This window comes from Coregonus lavaretus, assembly GCF_964263955.1.
Source record: "Coregonus lavaretus genome assembly, chromosome: 21".
NCBI lineage: Eukaryota > Metazoa > Chordata > Actinopteri > Salmoniformes > Salmonidae > Coregonus > Coregonus lavaretus.
The window spans coordinates 5,082,780-5,104,394 of record NC_140008.1 but is presented as its reverse complement, the minus strand read 5'-3'; the positions used below and the strand labels follow the sequence as shown (position 1 = coordinate 5,104,394).

At 43.7% G+C, this 21,615-nt stretch overlaps 1 pseudogene across 1 annotated transcript; it reads right to left on the bottom strand.

Moving 5' to 3' along the window:
- Positions 1–10,631: 10,631 nt before the first annotated feature.
- LOC311149182 (tripartite motif-containing protein 16-like) lies at positions 10,632–19,769 on the bottom strand (annotated as a pseudogene). Its single transcript has 6 exons — positions 19,127–19,769; positions 18,773–18,868; positions 11,959–12,192; positions 11,694–11,853; positions 11,509–11,568; positions 10,632–11,272 (listed from the first exon to the last, which is right to left on the bottom strand). The product of its transcript is annotated as a tripartite motif-containing protein 16-like (transcript).
- Positions 19,770–21,615: the final 1,846 nt, after the last annotated feature.

Genomic DNA, 21,615 nt, shown 5'->3' with positions numbered 1-21,615 from the left:
AGAACAAAGGAATTTATAACTGACTTTTTCCAACATAACATAGGTACAGCGAATCCCCTTATGGTATGGGACACCTTTAAATGTGCCTTTAGAGGCCATGCAATTCAGTACTCATCTCGAAAACAAAAGCAATTTAGGTCAAAAGAGTTTATACTAACAAAGGAAATAGAAAGTCTAACAGAACATATAGATGGCAATAAAAACTGTAACATAGAGGCTCAGAATAAATTAGAGGAAAAACAAAAAGAAATGGAGAAAATTATTCAAGAAAGATCAAGTGTAATATGTTATAAAAATAAAGCAAACTGGATTTAATATGGGGAAAAATGCACAAAATTCTTTTTTAATCTTCAACATAGGAATGCTACCAAAAAGAACTTAATGAAACTGGTTACAATTGACGGAGTCACCCATAATTCACCTAATGATATTTTGAAGGAAGAAACAAAGTATTTTAAGCATATGTTTTCTTTTCAGTCGCCTCCATCTCCTCTAACTTTAGCTAATTGTAGAGATTTTTTTCCTATTGATAATGTCAAATTAACAGCCACACAGAAAGACTCATGTGAAGGTGAAATTACAGAGGAGGAACTTCTGGATGCAATTAAAGACTTTAAGTCCGGGAAAACTCCAGGGTTGGATGGCATACCAATCGAGGTATACCAAACCTTTTTTGAAATACTAAGAGGACCGTTATTAGCATGTTTTAACCACTCCTATGTAAATGGTAGATTATCTGACACTCAAGAAGAAGGTCTGATCTCATTATTACTGAAACAGGATACAAGTGGAAAATATAAAGATCCAGTCCATTTACAAAATTGGAGGCCCCTTACACTTCAGTGTTGTGATGCAAAAATCCTAGCAAAATGTATAGCGCATAGAATTAAAAAGGTATTGTCGGATATTATTCATTCTAATCAGACAGGTTTTTTACATGGAAGATACATTGGAGACAATATAAGGCAAGTATTGGAAACAATAGAACACTATGGAAAATATGGGAAACCAGGCCTGCTATTCATAGCAGACATCGAAAAGGCATTTGATAAAGTTCGACTGGAATTCATATATAAATGCCTGGAGCATTTCAATTTTGGAGAATCTCTTATAAAATGGGTCAAAATCATGTATAGTAACCCTAGGTGTAAAATAGTAAATAATGGCTATTTCTCAGAAAGTTTCAAACTGTCAAGAGGAGTGAAACAAGGTTGTCCACTATCGGCATATCTATTTATTGTGGCCATCGAGATGTTAGCTATTAAAATCAGATCCAATAATAATATCAGAGGATTAGAAATCCAGGGCTTAAAAACAAAGGTGTCATTGTACGCTGATGATTCACGTTTTCTTTTAAATCCACAACTAGAATCCCTCCACAGCCTCATAGAGGATCTAGATACATTTTCTAACCTCTCTGGATTACAACCAAATTATGACAAATGTACTATATTCCGTATTGGATCACTAAAAAATAAAATTTTTACATTACCATGTAGTTTACGAATAAAATGGTCTGATGGTGATGTGGATATACTCGGAATACGTATCCCAAAGGAAATAAATGATCTCACTTCAATACATTTTAATAGAAAGTTAGCAAAAATAGATAAGATCTTACTACCATGGAAAGGAAAATACCTGTCAATTTGTGGAAAAATCACCCTGATTAACTCTTTAGTATTATCCCAGTTTACCTATTTGCTTATGGTCTTGCCTACGCCTAGCGAACAGTTTTTATTTGGAACGGCAAGCCAGACAAAATTAAAAGGGCATATTTATATAATGAATATGAATTCGGAGGACAGAAATGATTAAATATTAAAGCATTAGACCTATCACTAAAAGCTTCAGTCATACAAAAGTTATACTTAAATCCGAATTGGTTCTCAAGCAAATTAGTAAGATTGTCTCACCCAATGTTCAAGAAAGGCCTTTTTCCCTTTATTCAGATTACAACAACTCATTTGCAGTTATTTGAAAAGGAAATAATCTCCCAAATATCACTATTTCTAAAACAAGCCATAGAAAGTTGGTTGCAATTTCAATTTAATCCTCCAGAAACGACAGAACAAATAATGCAACAAATATTGTGGTTAAATTCAAATATACTAATTGACAAAAAACCTTTATTTTTTGACAGAATGTTTAAAAAAGGTATAATCTTCGTAAATGATATCATCGGTAGGACTGGTGGAGTTATGTCGCACATGCAGCTAACAAAAACATATGGAAATGTCTGCTCTACCCAAAATTACAACCAAATAATTGCAGCCTTACCGCAAAAGTGGAAGAGGAAAGTGGAAGGGGGAGAAAGTAAGGAACTTGTCTGTCGGCCTTGCATTAAAGAACATAATTGGTTAAGGAAAACTGTGATAAATAAAAAAGTATATCAGTTTCACTTAAGGACCAAAGGATATACAGCCGTCCCATATAGATTGCAAAATAGTTGGGAAGAGATTTATGACGTACCGATCCCATGGCATAGTGTTTATGAACTGACACGCAAAACGACACCGGATTAAAAAATTGGAATCTTTCAATTAAAATTATTATATAAAATTCTTGCTACCAATAGAATGTTATTTAAATGGGGGATACAATCTTCCCAGCTTTGCAGATTTTGCTGTGAAGAGACAGAATCATTAGATCATTTGTTTTGGTTCTGTCCATTTGTAGCTTGTTTTTGGACACAGGTCCAGGAATGGCTAAAGGATTGCAATATTTACCTGGAGCTAACCTTGCAGATAGCATTACTGGGTGATCTGAAAGGTCATAGTCAATCTATCAATAATATTATAATACTTTTAGCAAAAATGTTTATTTTTAATTCACAATCTGTAGAAGCAATGAGAATAGAAAGGTTCAGAACTTTTGTAAAACATCACAGTACGGTTGAAATATATATGGCAAATAGAAATCCTATATGGATGGTGTTAAGAGATAGATGGGAGGTATTGAATAGAGTTGAAGGATGGGACTAATAACAAATAACAACAAATAATAACAAAGATAGCTAATAATGTAAGCATACTGTGTCCATAATAAGTATATAGGTTGTATGTTGGGAGCTTTTGGGAAAGAGCACATTTAGAAAGATATGGCATATAGAAGCAAACCGGATGGACATCATGAAAATGATCGGAGAGGTTGAGAGTAGAAGAAGTTCAGGAGCAAAAAGAAATAAAATGAAATATATATAATAGAATTATTGTAAAATTAACTGTGTCCATAAGGTGTAGATAGTAAGTATAGGCTGAAAGTAGAGGCCTGGGCATTGTTGTTCACTAATTTACTCCAAGTAGGGAAAGGATGGCGGGGTTGAAAAGTAATAAAGGGGAGTATATATATAAAAAACATGGGGGATTGGAAGTGATGCTGACAATTACATTGATAGAAGATACAATCTATCTGCAATATTAAGCTGATCCACCCCCCCCCCCCAAAAAAAAAAAGACAAGTCAACTGAGTTCAAGTCAACTGGGAACTCGGGAAAAACGAGCTACGACTGGGAAAATACGTTTTGAACTTTCATCAAACACGGAATTGTAAATCGGGAACTCTGGCATCTTTCTAGAGCTACGACCTGAAGACCACTGACGTCATCATGATTCAACCTTTTTTTTCTTTGAGTTCCCAGTTGTCTTGAAAGCACCATAAATCCAGAGAATGCAGACTTTGATGACAAAGTTTGATGACAACATTTGCCCACGAAGGACCGCCACGCCACCTTCCTGTTCTAGTGAGCACAGCACAACAAGGTGAGTCCAAACATGTCTTGTATGCTGCTGCATAAATGATTTAATATGCCAGGGAGATATATGTTGTGTAGTAAGCTGTTAGTAGCCCATGTGCCTCACCCTAATAATTTGGTATATTTTCACCTCTTAATTTCGCCTACTGTTCTGACTTGGTGGTGCACATGTAGCCTATAACCTGTTTTAGAGAAATGTAATCATCGAATATTGTAAGAGCTTTCATTGTCTGCTTATATGCCCCCTTTATTTATCCTACGCTTCTGACTTGGTGTACAGGGAAAACACTGTAAGAACGGCCCATGTTCTGAATTCTGTCGCTGTACATTTCAAAAGAGCTGAACAAATAGTTATATTGACTACCTCCGTCTTAGATCGCTCATTAATGTCTTAATCGAAATTACGGATTGCCTCTTATCTGCTTGTCGTCCCCTTATGCCATAGTTTGTACATCTCAATTGTCAGTAGAAACCACATTTGTTTAAGCAAGTCAGTCATATCAGCTATATATTTTTTAAAGGCAGCAAATTAGGCTGAATGAACTGTTTCGCTGCCAGACAAGGCTCCACTGATAGCCAGGTGTAGCAGTGGTAAGGTATTGAGACTGCTGTTGGGACTGCTGTTGGGACTGCTGTTGGGACAGCTTTATGGAGGCTCTATCAGTTTGTGGGCACCGTTTGTCAGCGTTATAGTGCAATTAATGTATTGTTTAGTGTTGTGTTGTGTAGTGGCTTTGCTGGCATGCATCCCACTTTTTTAGTTATTTGCCCCACCAAGATTTACATGCTAAAATCGCCACTGCAGGTGTCACATGATGGATTAAACATGTTTGGAGAATTTGACATAGTGGTTCCCAACTTGACTTCTTTGACACATGCTATACATCATGAGAAAAATGCAGTTTAAAGACATTCACCTTTGGATAAAAGTGTCCTACATCAGACTACAAGGTTTTCATTGTAATCCATTAGGGAGTCACATGATGACTGTGACCCTATGAATAAACCTGCTATTCAACATGTTTGGCTTGCAGTATGTTTGGCTTAGAGTCTTGCATAGGCAGTTATCTGGCTGCTGTGGTGATGGCAGTAATACTGGAGGATGTCCTGGGTAAACCCCAGGATGTAGACCACAGTTATCTAGCTGCTGTGGTGATGGTAGTAATACTGGAGGATGTCCTGGGTAAACCCCAGGATGTAGACCACAGTTATCTAGCTGCTGTGGTGATGGTAGTAATACTGGAGGATGTCCTGGGTAAACCCCAGGATGTAGACCACAGTTATCTAGCTGCTGTGGTGATGGTAGTAATACTGGAGGATGTCCTGGGTAAACCCCAGGATGTAGACCACAGGATATAGAGTTAGTATTGTTTTAGGCCTTATCTATTCAGATTCACCAATGTCCCCCTTTCTGAGAATATGAAGACACCAACAAAAGGTTGGTTGAACCTCACAAAGTAGTCGGTCTATGAAGGAACAATATGTTTCTCTCATGATATTTTGACTATCAGGGAGGGATTCAACAGTCTTATTCAAGGGTTTCATAAAATGTGTTTTTATTTAATCAGGTACTTTTTCATATAGTACATTAACTGTTCTCACACACACAGACACACACACACCCAGACACACAGATACTTGTTAATATGGTTTATGATGTCAATCAGTTTATAACATGGTTTATGGAGACACACCTTTCCCATGGTCCTATCAATGAAATGTAATGTTTTATGTAGAAGACACATCTGACTTCAGATTGGTTCATAGGATCATACTGAAGTAACATGTCTGTAAACACATGAGTTGATAGAATTCTCCTCACTCCTACTCTTGAGGAGGGCTGGATGGAGGGCAACTTCAACCTGAAAACAAACACATATTGTCCACATACCCTCTCAGGTTGTACAACGCATTTAACACAACAGTTGTTTGGAACAAAATATTGACCCAACCGTTGTGTCAAATGCTTTGTATATCAGTGGTACAACCTGAGTCTGTATGGGGCCATTAAGGGGAAAATGACACTGAGTATACAAGCTGTAATTTCAATCAAATTGAGATTTATAAAGTCACACATGATACAGCAGCTATGCATCAGCACACTGAACCCTCAACCTCTGACCCCTGATTGAGAGAAGAACCCAACAGTCTGCCTCCAGTTTGACCATCATCTCCTCCAGTCTGACAACAGGAACTTCCTACCACAACCAATCATCACAACCTCTGAAAGAAAAACACACCCCTCACACAAACTCAGACCCGTCAGAGCAAGATCTGAACGATGTCCAAGATCATCCATCCCCTACATGACTCAATTACTGAACGATGTCAAAGATCATCCATCCCCTACATGACTCAATTACTGAACGATGTCCAAGATCATCCATCCCCTACATGACTCAATTACTGAACGATGTCAAAGATCATCCATCCCCTACATGACTCAATTACTGTCACGATCGTCGAACAGAGATGAGGACCAAGGCGCAGCGTTGCAGGCAAACATACTCTTTATTAGAGACACAATCAAAACCAACAAAACGAAAACGTGACAGTTCACGGTCTAACACAACCGACTAGAAACAAAATCCCACAAACACGAATGAAAAACAGACTGTATAAATATGGCTCCCAATCAGAGACAGCCAGCAACACCTGACACTCGTTGCCTCTGATTGGGAGCCACTCTGGCCAACATAGAAATAGCACCCATAGACACAAAACACATAATCTACACACCCTGGCTCAACATAACAGTGTCCCCAGAGCCAGGGCGTGACAGTACCCCCCCCTAAAGGCGCGGACTCCGACCGCGTCAACCAAATACCACAGGGGAGGGACCGGGTGGGCACTCCGCCTAGGCGGCGGATCCGGCTCCGGGCCTGATCCCCGCTCCCTCTCCAACCCCCCAAAGTACCCCTGGTCCGGTCTGTCCCCGCTGGCCGGAGCTGGACTGCACACTGATGGAGCGGATTGCTCTAGCTCCGGCGTAAAACATCTGACCAGTGCCGAACCAGGCACCAGTGGAACAGGCACGGGCCGAGCCGGGCTGACGAAGCGCACCACTGACTTGGTGCGGGGAGCAGGAACGGGCCGAGCCGGGCTGACGAAGCGCACCACTGACTTGGTGCGGGGAGCAGGAACGGGCCGAGCCGGGCTGACGAAGCGCACCACTGACTTGGTGCGGGGAGCAGGAACGGGCCGAGCTGGGCTGACGAAGCGCACCACTGACTTGGTGCGGGGAGCAGGAACAGACCGGACCGTACTGGGGACACACACCACTGGCCCTACACCGGGATCTGGAACGGGCCGGACCGGACTGGTAACACACCCCAGTACCTCTCGCCGTGCCTCTACACCTTCCATCCCCTCTTCGACCAGTGGCCCCCGTAACCTGACGGCCTCCTCTGCCAACCCGCTGGACCGCTCTATCGCGGCCTCCTGCTGCCCCGACGTCATGAGCCCCCCCCTAAAAATGTTCTGGGGGTCTCTCCTCCCCGTGGGCCAGGCCTCTATAGTTCTCGCCCAACTCTCGCTCTTCTGCCTCCAACTCCCGCTATTCAGCTCCTCAATTGGCTTGACCCAGTCGAAGCTCTTCCTCCATTGTTCCCAAGTCCACTCTCTCTGCTCTTCACTCGGCTTGACCCAGTCGAGGCTGCCACGGAGATCTGCTAGGGATTTCCCTGGCGATGGCTCCTCGACTCGCTGCTTTGTCCAGTTGTGGTGGGATTTTCTGTCACGATCGTCGAACAGAGATGAGGACCAAGGCGCAGCGTTGCAGGCAAACATACTCTTTATTAGAGACACGATCAAAACCAACAAAACGAAAACGTGACAGTTCACGGTCTAACACAACCGACTAGAAACAAAATCCCACAAACACGAATGAAAAGCAGACTGTATAAATATGGCTCCCAATCAGAGACAGCCAGCAACACCTGACACTCGTTGCCTCTGATTGGGAGCCACTCTGGCCAACATAGAAATAGCACCCATAGACACAAAACACATAATCTACACACCCTGGCTCAACATAACAATGTCCCCAGAGCCAGGGCGTGACAATTACTGAACGATGTCAAAGATCATTGTATTATATTATATGATAATATATTATATCCATAGGCTACACTCAGTATAGTGTTAATGATGACTTTCAGCTAATTATCTACAGTTTGGTGCCTAGTGAATACGACTCAGGTCTCTATGGAAACATCAATGTAAATTCACCTTAGGTTTTTACTCCTCACTTTCCCTTTCAGGTCTATAGGGTTTTGCTGCCCCCTGCTGGAGACTGGAGCACAAGGCAGTCCCTGGCTTTCTTTGGGCAGCTGGAGAATGAGGCCCTCCTCACCTGTTGTGACGGGTCCAACAAATATCCCCTGGTGAAGGCAGGGTCCTATCTCATCCAACGCTTCAATGACTCTTATGGGAGGCAGTGAGCATTTCCCATGTTAAGCTATGTAATTAATTGTCAATTAATTGTACAGCATTGGATTGGTGTTGGCATGGGGTAGAGGGAGTTTACATATACCAGTCATTTCCTTTTAAATCCATGAAGGGAAGTGGACAAGTTCACACTTAGAAAGGAGATAATAGTTACACACCCCATGTGTCCTGATAACTACAGGAATGAAACCATATTGAGGTTGGCTGCTTTCTATACGGTTTGATGGGAGAGAGGGAGAGAGAGAGAGAGAGAGAGAGGCAGAGAGAGAGAGGCAGAGAGAGAGAGAGAGAGAGAGGCAGAGAGAGATAGAGAGGCAGAGAGAGAGAGAGAGAGAGAGAGAGAGAGAGAGAGAGAGAGAGAGAGAGGGAGAGAGACCAAGAAAGATGTTGAGTAGAGAGAGCGAGAGAGAGAGAGAGAGAGAGAGAGAGAGAGAGAGAGAGAGAGAGAGAGAGAGAGAGAGAGAGAGCATCAGGTAAAGTTCTGGAGATGTGTGCAGAAAGAAACCCTTGTAGTATCTAAACATTCTAGAACTTTACCCTGCTTCGCTGAAACATCTGGGGCCCCCTAAAACAGAGGAGAGTCTGCTATGTGAAGGTCAGGGATTGGTCTATTCAAAACCACCCATCTTATGTTACATAGGATATATACCATGTTTGAACAAAGGACGGGGAGAATAATCATATTTGAGATTGGGTTAGTTGTTCTCCGGATTTCTGCAAATTGTCTGTAAATTGTGTCTGTAAATTGATGCTGAAATCTTTGATATAAAAGTTATAATCAAGTACAGTGTCAGCGGATTCCTTGTCAACACAGCATATCAGCATCGTTGTCTCAACAACACACCCTCAAGTATGGTTAACCACAGTTAGGCCCAGTATGGACTATCAATACAAGTGACCATTTAGAATGTGACCCAGTTCAATGGGTCTTAACAGAACTGGGGGATGTCAGCCATGAAGTTGTCTAAACACAACTGGAATATAATTTGTTTGTGATTCATTGTTAATGGATTTTCCATTAGGAACACAGGGGGAAAAACCTAACACAAAAACACACATAACACACAACCAATAAAAACAAAGGGGGAGGAAACCACGAAAGTAATTACCATATTGTCATTTTCTAACGACAGGGAGAAAACATGTAAAATCTAGAAGACTACTTTAGATGTGGTCAACAGAAGCCTAGTGCACTACGTAGGGAACAGGGAGAGATTTGGGACAGAGACAGTAACTCCTGTATGGAAATCTTCATTCTAATGACAGTGAGCAAATCTCCAATCTCCACCCTATTCCCTATGTAGTGCACTACTTTAGATCTGGTCAGAAGTAGCCTAGTGCACTACGTAGGGAACAGGGTGTCATTTGGGCCAGAGTCAGTAACTCCCCTGGGTATGAATTCTCCCTCTATCTTATCTGTCTTCTATATGATGTTCTCCTCTCCTCCTCTCTTCTCTCCTCTATTCACTCTATTCTATCATCCACACCACATGCCAGCTTCAACACAATCCATTTACAAGTTAAAGACACACCTTGGAATAAATAGCAAAGGAAAACTACTACTAGATGTATTTTTTATTTCCCTTCAACATAAATCATATTTAATAACTGAACAGTAGCAGACCTAACTTCATCTGTTCCTGACTCTGGGTAGTGGATTAAAAAGAACATCAATCTCCAATGATATTAAAGTACGATTCTGAACATTACTGATATACTGAGTGACAAGTCAAGATATCTGATGTTTTTATTGTTTGGTTAATACCACCACCTGCTGGACAGGTTTAATGTTGCTTGACTGAGCAGTACGGGAGAATAAAATATGCCAAATTTAGGGCCGGTTTCCCGGACATCTCCATTGAAAATGCTTTTTAGTCTAGGACTAGGCTTCATCTGTGTCCGGGAAACCGGCCCATATAGTTCAATTAGCAAGTAAGTAACACTACCTGTTCCATGATACTGAGGAAAATGACATTGAGACAGAGAACCAATTGAGAAAACATTTCAATGGTTCTGAATGACAACCAACATATATTAACAGCATACATCATGATTAATGTGAATATATAAGATTAAAACATTGCACTTAAAAAAAATATGAATGCATTGAATTGTAATTCATAACATCTTCTGAAGATCAAATCAATCAAATCATTGTACATAAAAACAAAGCAGAATGAATCATCACATCTGGGGACCATCACCACCAGCATGACTAGTATCTATGTGGACCCTACTACAGTTTAACCAGCTCAGCTATAGACTACACCAGCATGACTAGTATCTATGTGGACCCTACTACAGTTTAACCAGCTCAGCTAAAGACTACACCAGCATAACTAGTATCTATGTGGACCCTACTACAGTTTAACCAGCTCAGCTATAGACTACACCAGCATGACTAGTATCTATGTGGACCCTACTACAGTTTAACCAGCTCAGCTATAGACTACACCAGCATGACTAGTATCTATGTGGACCCTACTACAGTTTAACCAGCTCAGCTATAGACTACACCAGCATGACTAGTATCTATGTGGACCCTACTACAGTTTAACCAGCTCAACAGTACCATTATAGAGCCTAAACCCAGGATAGAGGGGCTGAGTGAATGTGGTCTGGACTCTGTGGAGGAGGGTCATTGTGTCAGAGACACTGTAGAAGGACAGAGTACCTGCCTTGTGATCCAGGTACATTCCTACTCTGGAGGACAGAGGGCCTGATACTTTAGTATTAACATTATTGTGTATGAAACAATAACCACCACTATAACCACCACTATAACACAGTAAACTCCAGGACTTGTTATTGTATCCAAATCTACCATCTGTCCCTGTTCTGCTGATGTCTTTATATGAGACTGCTTAACACACTCCCCACTCCACTCCACCTCCCAGTAACAGCGTCCAGACAGACCCTCTCTACACAGAACCATACTGTAGTTGGTGAATCTGTCTGGATGAACAGGATATGGTTGGACTTGGCCTGTACGTGTCACCTTTCTGTTCCCTTTAGACAGAGAGAGGCGTGTGTGTGCTGTGTTTGGGTCCAGTGTGAGCTGACAGGAATCTGGGAGAAGAGCAGAGCAGAGACCAATGAGGGGAGTTAGAACAATAAGTTAAGTCAGATACTGTATCTACCCTGTCTTTGATTAGAGCACAGCAGAGATCAAATCAGAGAAATATGAGGAGTCAGATAGATACCCAGTCTTTGATTAGATCTACTATTGCTATATATTTCTAAAGGGATTGTTAGGAGTGTCAGTAAAAAGAGACTGTTAGTTACTTCAGAATAAAGAGACTCACATTGTAAGAACTGTTCTCTGGTCTTGGGCTCTGGAGGCAGTACAACATCCACTATATTCACTACAGACACACAAACACATTCACAGAGAGAGGGAATGTTATCATCACACCATATTCCACATGTATATGACTAGTAGGGAACTTTCAATGGTCTAAAGTTGATGTTCTTAATATTTTCAACACACCTGTAGTGGAGATCTTGGTCCATTCTCCTTTAAGGACGTCTTCTAGTTTCTCTCTCAGTTCAGACACAGTCTTACTCACATCTCCAAAGTACTGAAGAGGACGGACAACGATGCTGGGTAAGTCTGAAGATACACTGGTACTGGAGAGAGACTGATAACTCTGGAGACAGAGAGAGAGAGGGTGAGAGAGAGAGAGAGAGGGAGCAGAACCAAATGATGTGAGAGTTTTAATTTCATATCACATGGAACAAGGCAGTTGAGTTACCTGGAGGAAATGGATGTGATCCTCTGTGTGTGAGAGCTGCTCCAGCTCAGTGCTTCTCTTCCTCAGCTCAGCTATCTCCTGCTCCAGTTGCTCCAGGAGTCCTTCAGCTTGACTCACTTGAGCCTTCTCTTGGGCTCTGATCAGCTCCTTCACCTCAGAGCGCCTTCTCTCAATGGAGCGGATCAGCTCGGTAAAGATCTTATCACTGTCCTCCACTGCTGCCTGTGCAGAGTGCTGTTAAGAGAGAGAGAGAGAGACTTGTCTTACTTTAATGAGCCATCCTCATTACACTAACACCCCCCCTCCTAAAAACACATTGTGTGCCACCACAACCTCCACACAATCACATTATCCAGTACCCAACACCACAGTACAATACACCAACCAGCACCACATTCCAACCGTCCATCCAACCCCTCCTCTCCAGCCGTACAGACAGCCCCCCTGAGCCCCCATACCTCCTGAAACATCTCCACACTGTTGATCATTTTGTACAACTCAAACTCAACCCTAAGGCGTCAACAGTAATGGCATTACCCTGGCAACACAGAAAAAACATGATGAACAGTCTGTCATTGCAGAAAACGGACACCCCTCCCCAACTCCCAGGTCAACCCGAGCCAACCAGCTATTGGTGTCCAGGGCTCCATGTAATACCCTCCACTGGACGACCCCTGACCTTTCCAGCACTGGGAGCTTATAGAGCCCCTCCACCTATACCCTGCCATGCTCTCAGCCCCCACAACCCCCTGCCACTGATGCCCCTTCACTCCCACTAAGCTCAGAGTGTTAAAAGTCATTAAGTCCTCCAGACTCTCCTGCCAGTCCCCAGTCTCTGCTGTCACTTGCAGTGGTGGAAACGGTGGTGGCCCCTCCTCAGGCTGCTCCAGCCCTCAGTACTGCAGCATAGAAATCAGAGACCCATGCTGTATTGAGTCTCTCCTGCACGCTGCCACCCTGACCAGAAAATGTTTACTAACTTGCGCTGCAGGTCCACAAGCAGACCACCAGGGGGCGTTGAGAATGGCCAATTTAAGCCATAGAGAGGATGCCACCAAGTTGTTGATGATCAGCACCGTCCCTCTGTATGCCACTTGGGAGATGAGCCACCTCCACTTCGTCAGCCTCGACACCACCGCTTGTGACACTCCTTCCCAGTTCTTCCTATCCCAACCCTCCGAGCCCAGATACACCCCAAGCATCTTGAGCCACTCACAGCCCCACTGCAACCCCCCTGGAAGCTGCGGAGGTGCCCTGTCCCTCCATGCCCCACATAACAGAGCCTCACTCTTGCCCCAGTTTCCCTAAGCAGAAAACGCCCCCTCGTACACCCTCAAACTATTCTCCAGGGCCTGTAGGTTCTGCTCATCCCTAACCAACACAGACGTCATCAGCGTATGCTGACACTGCTATGCCTGTCCCCAACCCTATGCCTGGCTCCCACACTCCCTGTAGCCTCCTGCGTAGCAGGCCCAGAAAGGGCTCAATAACAAGAGTGTATAGCTGCCCTGACAGAGGGCATCCCTGGTGAATGCCCCTCCCTACCCAGACTGGCCTACTGAGCCCTCCCCACACCTTGACCATACATGAAGCCCCAGCGTACAGCATTTGAACACAGGCCACAAAATTCTCCCCACAACAGAAGTTACCCACCCATCAAGGCTCCCTCGTCTCCCCCACAACAGAAGTTACCCACCCATCAGTCTCCCTCATCTCCCCCACAACAGAAGTTACCCACCCATCAGGCTCCCTCATCTCCCCACAACAGAAGTTACCCACGCATCAGGCTCCCTCCTCTCCCCCACAACAGAAGTTACCCACCCATCAGGCTCCCTCATCTCCCCACAACAGAAGTTACCCACGCATCAGGCTCCCTCCTCTCCCCCACAACAGAAGTTACCCATCCATCAGGCTCCCTCATCTCCCCACAACAGAAGTTACCCACCCATCAGGCTCCCTCATCTCCCCCACAACAGAAGTTACCCACCCATCAGGCTCCCTCATCTCCCCCACAAAAGAAGTTACCCACCCATCAGGCTCCCTCATCTCCCCACAACAGAAGTTACCCACCCATCAGGCTCCCTCCTCTCCCCCACAACAGAAGTTACCCACCCATCAGGCTCCCTCATCTCCCCCACAACAGAAGTTACCCACCCATCAGGCTCCCTCATCTCCCCCACAACAGAAGTTACCCACCCATCAGGCTCCCTCCTCTCCCCCACAACAGAAGTTACCCACCCATCAGGCTCCCTCATCTCCCCACAACAGAAGTTACCCGCCAATCAGACAAACGTAAAACAAGGGATTTTCTTGGTTTCCCCACTCTGTTTTTCCAACCCCTCTGGTGAAAACAGAGAACTGAGCCCTGTACTATAATATAATATAATGTACCATTTTGCAGACGCTTTTATCCAAAGCGACTTACAGTCATGCTTGCATATAGATATACATTTTTGTGTATGGGTGGTCCCGGGGATCGAACCCACTACCCTGGCGTTACAAGCGGCGTGCTCTACCATCTGAGCTACAGAGGACCAGGTGCAGACACATTTATGAAAGCAAAGACAAGGTCATTATTTGGGCTCTAAACACTAACTACCTACCCTTACACACCTCTTTTGCTACCCCTGCACTAAGATTTCTGCCATGGCATTTAAATGTTTTTGGTTTACATATTCCCCCAGTCTTTGCCGCCGTTCATGTTAAGGAAGTCTAACCGTGAAATCTCCATAAGAGGTGGGAGGGAAATCACCACAATCAGAAACCAGTAGAGAAGCTCATAAAGCCGCCATGCCAGAAAAAAACATACATTTAAGCAGATTCTGAAGACATGCCCTTAAGAACCCATGACCCATTTTCTCAGCCTATACCGCTTCCTGGGTGAGAGGACACTAAACCCCTCATTCTTCATCACGTGTTGTACTGACCTTACAAACCTTCCAGGATCAATCAAATAAGACTCCAGCAGAACCTTCTTTTTCCCCTTTAGTCTCCATCAGGAACCTATAAAGTTCTCTCACCGTATATACTGGACCCTCAGCCTGACTGGCTGTCAGCTCTGGATCCAATGAGCCGTCTGAAAACGAGACGCCTTGTCCTCCGCTCCCGCAGACTCACCTCCCCCCTCTTCCTCCTCCTCCATTGGCACGGTACCGTCCTCCTCCTCCCCAGTCTCTGCCCCCCTGCACTTCCCCCCTGATCAGAGCCTCTTCCCCAATGACAGGCCACTAGAGATCCTGGTTCGAATCCAGGCTCTGTCGCAGCCGGCCGCGACCGGGAGACTCATGGACGGCGCACAATTGGCCCAGCGTCGTCCAGGGTAGGGGAGGGAATGGCCGGCAGGGATGTAGCTCAGTTGATAGAGCATGGCGTTTGCAACGCCAGGGTTGTGGGTTCGCTTCCCACGGGGGGCCAGTATAAAAAAAAATAAAAAATTATTCACTAACTGTAAGTCGCTCTGGATAAGAGCGTCTGCTAAATGACTAAAATGTAAATGTAAATGTAAATATTTCCTGGGATGAGCCCACCAAGCTTCGCCCACCGGAGTCTCTGTTACTACAGAAACCTGCCTCAGCTCATGTAGCTCAGCTGCAACCCTCCCCACCACCGCTTTCTCCACGGCCTGCGCACCACCACTTGGCCATGCACTACTACCGTGTAGCTCAGTTGGTAGAGCATGGCGCTTGCAACGCCAGGGTAGTGGGTTCGTTTCTCATGGCGGGACAGTATGAAAATGTATGCACTCACTAACTGTAAGTCGCTCTGGATAAGAGCATCTGCTAAATGACTAAAATGTAAAAAATGTACTCTCCTCCCTCCTGGTACCCCTGCCATTTATTTAGCAATTCTGAGTAATCACTATTTTAGTAAAGATTAGTAAGGATATACACTTTATTCAGTACTACTGCAGTTGCTTAATAATTCCAATAGATGGCAGCATAAGACCATGAATGACATTTCAGAAGATTAGTTTAGTTTTCTCCCTGGATACACCACCACTCCCCCTCACAGGAAAACTCCTGCCTGAGCTTTTTACTGTCCCTTTCCACACTGCTAACGCAAGAGGAAGGACTGAAAACACATTACTGTGAAGTAATATAATGATGAGTCATGTTTATTATTACCTGTTTTTATGGTCATGTTTTGAAATTATACTTCATTACTATAATGATTATCAATACGCCTGAACATTAATTCAGTCACCTCTGGTCGACAAAAACGTATTTTCCTAGTACATTAATTGTCAAATTCATCAACCAGCATCAAGCACTCTGCCTTCTCACGCAAGCGAGGGGCATGTTGAGGTAAATATGCTAACCGCGACGGTTGCATTATGTAATGTATTGGTGGGCTGGAAGATGCAGTGTTTTTTCTTTTCTATTCAGAGGCTATTTACTCCAAATATGAGAATTTTATGTAGAAGGTTTTTATAATGCATGTTTACTAGGGTTGAGGTTAGCGCATCTGAGTAGGGATTATTTGGGTTCAATACCTGTCCTACCTATCAATCATATTGCTGCTTGTAGCCTATAACTGATGATCCCCACACTAGAAACACCGAAAACTATCTGTGCTAGCAAACCCTGTGTTCCACCCCTCCCCTGTGTAACCTTGAGGTTTGTTAAGAAACAAACACTTGTCTACGAAAAGAGACAACATGTTTAACGGATTCCGCTTGGCACCCAGCCGAGAGCACACGAAAACCACTTGCAAATTTACCAAAACTAACCAACTACTTGCGGTCTGTTCGTACTTAATAAACGGAGGCAGATTAGCCACCACAACTCTTGTCGAAAGAGGCGAAATCTGCACCAACACACCCCTCACAAAAATCCCACTCACAAGACAAACCTTTTTCATTAACACGACCACCACCTTGTTCATTCTGGATGCAGAGTGCAGATGTTCCGCTCCAACCTGTTCGACGACCTTGAGCAAAACTTCCTCCACACCTTTCTCCGGAACGCACCCGAAGCGACAGCACAATCGAGAAAACACCACCTCTTCCTTCCTAATCTGACCTTTGAATCTTGGTCCACCGACATTTCCCCCAACTGGACTATAATATAAATCCATTATACTTTGTGATACAAAATGGGAAAAGGGGAAATTATAATAATACAAAAAACACCCTTCCAACTAACCCTACACTCATTAAATACCCACTACCCCATTCCACTACTTTGACCCTATCTGCTCCTGCACCATGCCAACGGCCTGGGAGGACGGGACACCACCACTCAACACACCCTGTAACTCTTCTGAAGTCTAATCTTGTATGCCCAAATACTTCTCTGCAGCTGCCATCACAATATCTATTTTCTGTGATTTACGTTCCATTTCTGCGGTACAGTTGATAACCATTGCTATGAACTCTAAGAAGCTAACTTTACTAACGCATATATCACTCGTTGGCCTATCCCCCTGTGCTGGCACAGATCTACTACTCACAGGGATCCTCTCAGGATCTCTCACCCTTGACCCATCCTCCTCTACTTTCTTCACTGCCTCAGCATACGACACCTTCTGCACTACTCTGACTCTAGCCACCTCAACCTGCCTCTCTCGCACCGGACACTTCCAATAACCAGCAACATGGGCATCCCTACAGTTGACACACACAACTTTATCCACCGAAACTACACAATCTTCTATCCCATGCCCTCCTGCACACTTCTCACATCTTGGAATCTCCCTCCTACAAACTGCTGCAACATGACCATAAACGTTGCACCTGAAACAGCACAGTGGATTCGCCACAAAAGCTCTAACAGGATAACTGATATATCCTACCATGACTTTGTCGGGTAAAGACTCAAAACTCAAAAGGACTGACAGTGACTCCTCTGTTTCACCACGCTCACCACCGGGTCTGTGTTGCACCAAACGGCGGGAATCACAAACACCAGCAGTCTTCAACCTTAATTGCTCCACCTCCACACTTAACGCTACCCCAGAAATCACTCCTTTCAATGGTGCCCTGTTCCTAAGAGCAAAGCAAGAAACAGATATTGACCCAAGTTGCGTGACACGGAGCGCCCACTCCCTCTGGTCAGAAGAAACACAAACAAATATCCCAAGTCCACTACAGGTTACCTTCACTGATTCAACTGCACCCAACTCCTTTCCCACCCACCCTGAAACCACAAATGGTATGGATCCACTTTGTCCTACAATGTAACTCCTACTGCACCAGATTCTTCTTTATCATGTCCATTGATGCCAGGTTCTGGTTCCGAGCTCTTCACCACACCTTCTACCTCACTTAACTCTCCCTCATTCATTTCCATTTCACCTCCAGAACTCAGTCTGGCGAATGGCTCACTCTGTTTGCACTTGAATTATAACATTTGAAAGTCTCTATTCCTTTGAAACGTTTGTGAGTGTAACGTTTACTGTTAATTTCTGATCATTGATTTCACTTTTGTTTATTATTTATTTAACCTGCTTTGGTAACGTAACATGTTTCCAATGCCAATAAAGCCCATTTAATTGAATCGAGAGAGAGAGCTCCATTGTTAATGTATAGCAGACATGAGTCGCTCATGGTTACTCATGGTTATGTGAAGAGGTAGAGCCGCTTGCGACTTTAAATCAGTCAGAACAACAATAGGGAATGTCCTTTTGGTCAAGATGATGGTTTCTCCCGCAGTAGACCCGGGTTCATAACCCGTCAGTTACATTAAGCAGTCTATTCTCTGACAGGGGTCCAGACAGCCTGTTCCCAACAGTGGGATTGGATAGGGGCCCCTCTCTCTCTCTGACTGGAGGAGAGAAGTGAAATGGTGTGTCTCCTCTGGTCAACAATACTCACCTTGAGAGACTCCACAGCCTGTTGGAGCTCCTTCAGGTCCTTCTCTCTCTCCTGGAATCTCTGCTGGACTTTCTGCTGACTCATCCCCAGCTGCCTCTGTGGAGAATCACTCTTCAATGAGCTATCAAGCTTTATTTGTCCACTAGATCAATAGTATAGTAATGTGACATAGAGAAAGGTCTAAAATGGTGATACATTTGGATCAAACTTAATATACTCCAGGTTTGTGTTCATATTTGTTCTGCCGTGGATCGATATCATTTGAATGATCTCATATTCAAACAGCCTTAGTTCTTACTGTATCTTTAATTCTTTGTTTATCAGACAGTCACCAAAAAGTAGTTCTGGTCTTACCTGTTTCTCAGTCCTCTCTGCTGCAGCTGACACTGTATCATGGCCTTTATGTTCATCCATTGTACACAGATAACAGATACACTGCTGATCGGTACGACAGTAAACCTCCAGCAGTTTGTCATGATGAGAGCAGATCTTCTCCTGTAGTTGTGCGGTGGCTTTGACCAGCTTGTGCTTCTTGAAACCGGGAAATTCATAGTGAGGTTGGAGGTGAGTCTCACAGTAAGAGGCCAGACACACCAGACAGGACATGAGGGCTTTCTGCTTTCTGGTCCCAGTGCAGAAATCACACGCCACATCTCCAGGTCCAGCATAGCACAGAGCAGGAGGGGGAGCAGCCTGGAGTCCTGTCTTCTTCAGTTTCTCCACCACTTTAGCCAGCACGATGTTTCTCTTCAGAACAGGCCTTGGGGTAAAAGTCTCTCTGCACTGAGGACAGCTATAGACCCCTTTCAGAACATCCTGATCCCAGCAGCCCTCAATACAGCTTCTACAGTAACTGTGTCCACAGGGAATAGCCACTGGCTCCTTCAGTAGATCCAGACAGACAGAACAACAGAACTGGTCCTGGTCCAGCAGAACTCCCTGCTGAGCCATTTGGACGGTTGTTCACTCTCACACAGACAGACGACACAGAGAATCAGATAAGTTTCGTTTCCATAGAAGGGAGTTTGTGGAGGGGAGGGACTTCCTGGATCTGCCAGAGGGGTGGGGTTGAGGATGGAGGGAGGGTTAGAGGGAGAGAGAGAGAGAGAGAGAGAGAGAGAGAGAGAGAGAAAAAAAAGAGAGAGAGAGAGAGAGAGAGAGAGAGAGAGAGAGAGAGAGAGAGAGAGAGAGAGAGAGAGAGAGAGAGAGAGAGAGAGAGAGAGAGAGAGAGAGAGAGAGAGAGAGAGAGAGAGAGAGAGAGAGAGAGAGAGAGAGGGGAGGAACTGTCCCCAATGTTAATAGAGACAAAGGTTTGTGTTCCTAGGTTAGGGCCCTTAATATGGAATAAATTAAATAGAGTGGTTAGAATATATAAAGGGTAACAGTTTCTATGAAGTACATATGTATAATGCTTTTAATGAATAGTGTAATGCCTTAAATTTATGTGCTATGACACTAACTATAAGCGTCCATAATAACTCATACGTGTTTGTAAAACTGTACAATGTGTTATAGATAATCAGCTACAATGGGGGAGGTGGGACTTGAAATGAATACAATATGTACTGTAGGTGAAATGAATACTGTACAGTTGAAGTCGGAAGTTTACATAAATTTAAACTCAGTTTTTTCACAATTCCTGACATTTAATCCTAATAAGAATTCCCTGTCTTACGTCAGTTAGGATCACCACTTTATTTTAAGAATGTGAAATGTCAGAATAATAGTAGAGAAAATTATTTATTTCAGATTTTATGTATTTCATCACATTTCCAGTGGGTCAGAAGTTTACATACACTCAATTAGTATTTGTTATCATTACCTTTAAATTGGTTTAACTTGGGTCAAACGTTTCGGGTAGCCTTCCACAAGCTTCCCACAATAAATTGGGTGAATTCTGGCCCATTCCTCCTGACAGAGCTGGTGTAACTGAGTCAGGTTTGTAGGCCTCCAAAAAGTACAATCTTTGTCCCCATGTGCAGTTGCAAACCGTAGTCTGGCTTTTTTATGGCGGTTTCGGAGCAGTGGCTTCTTCCTTTGCTGAGCGGCCTTTCAGGTTATGTCGATTTAGGACTCATTTTACTGTGGATATAGATACTTGTGTACCTGTTTCCTCCAGCATCTTCACAAGGTCCTTTGCTGTTGTTCTGGGATTGATTTGCACTTTTCACACCAAAGTACAGAACGTGTCTCCTTCCTGAGCGGTATGACGGCTGCGTGGTCCCAAGGTGTTTATACTTGGGTACTATTGTTTGTACAGATGAATGTGGTACCTTCAGGCGTTTGGAAATGCTCCCAAGGATGAACCTGACTTGTGGAGGTCTACAATCTTTTATCTGAGGTCTTGGCTGATTTCTTTTGATTTTCCCATGATGTCAAGCAAAGAGGCAATGAGTTTGAAGGTAGGCCTTGAAATACATCCACAGGTACACCTCCAATTGACTCAAATGTTGTCAATTAGCCTATCAGAAGCTTCTAAGCCATTACATCATTTTCTGGAATTTTCCAAGCTGTTTAAAGGCACAGTCAACTTAGTGTATGTAAACTTCTGTCCCACTGGAATTGTGACACAGTGAATTATAAGTGAAATAATCTGTCTGTAAACAATTGTTGGAAAAATTCATGCACAAAGTATGTCCTAACCGACTTGACAATACTATAGTTTGTTAACAAGAAATTTGTGGAGTGGTTGAAAAACAAGTTTTAATGAGTCCAACCTAAGTTTATGTAAACTTCTGACTTCAACTGTATGTATTGACTGATCATTGAGAATGATGTAACACTTTACATTACAGTGTGTTTATTGGTGTGTAATTGTTCCTGTTAGTACAGTGGTGTAAAAA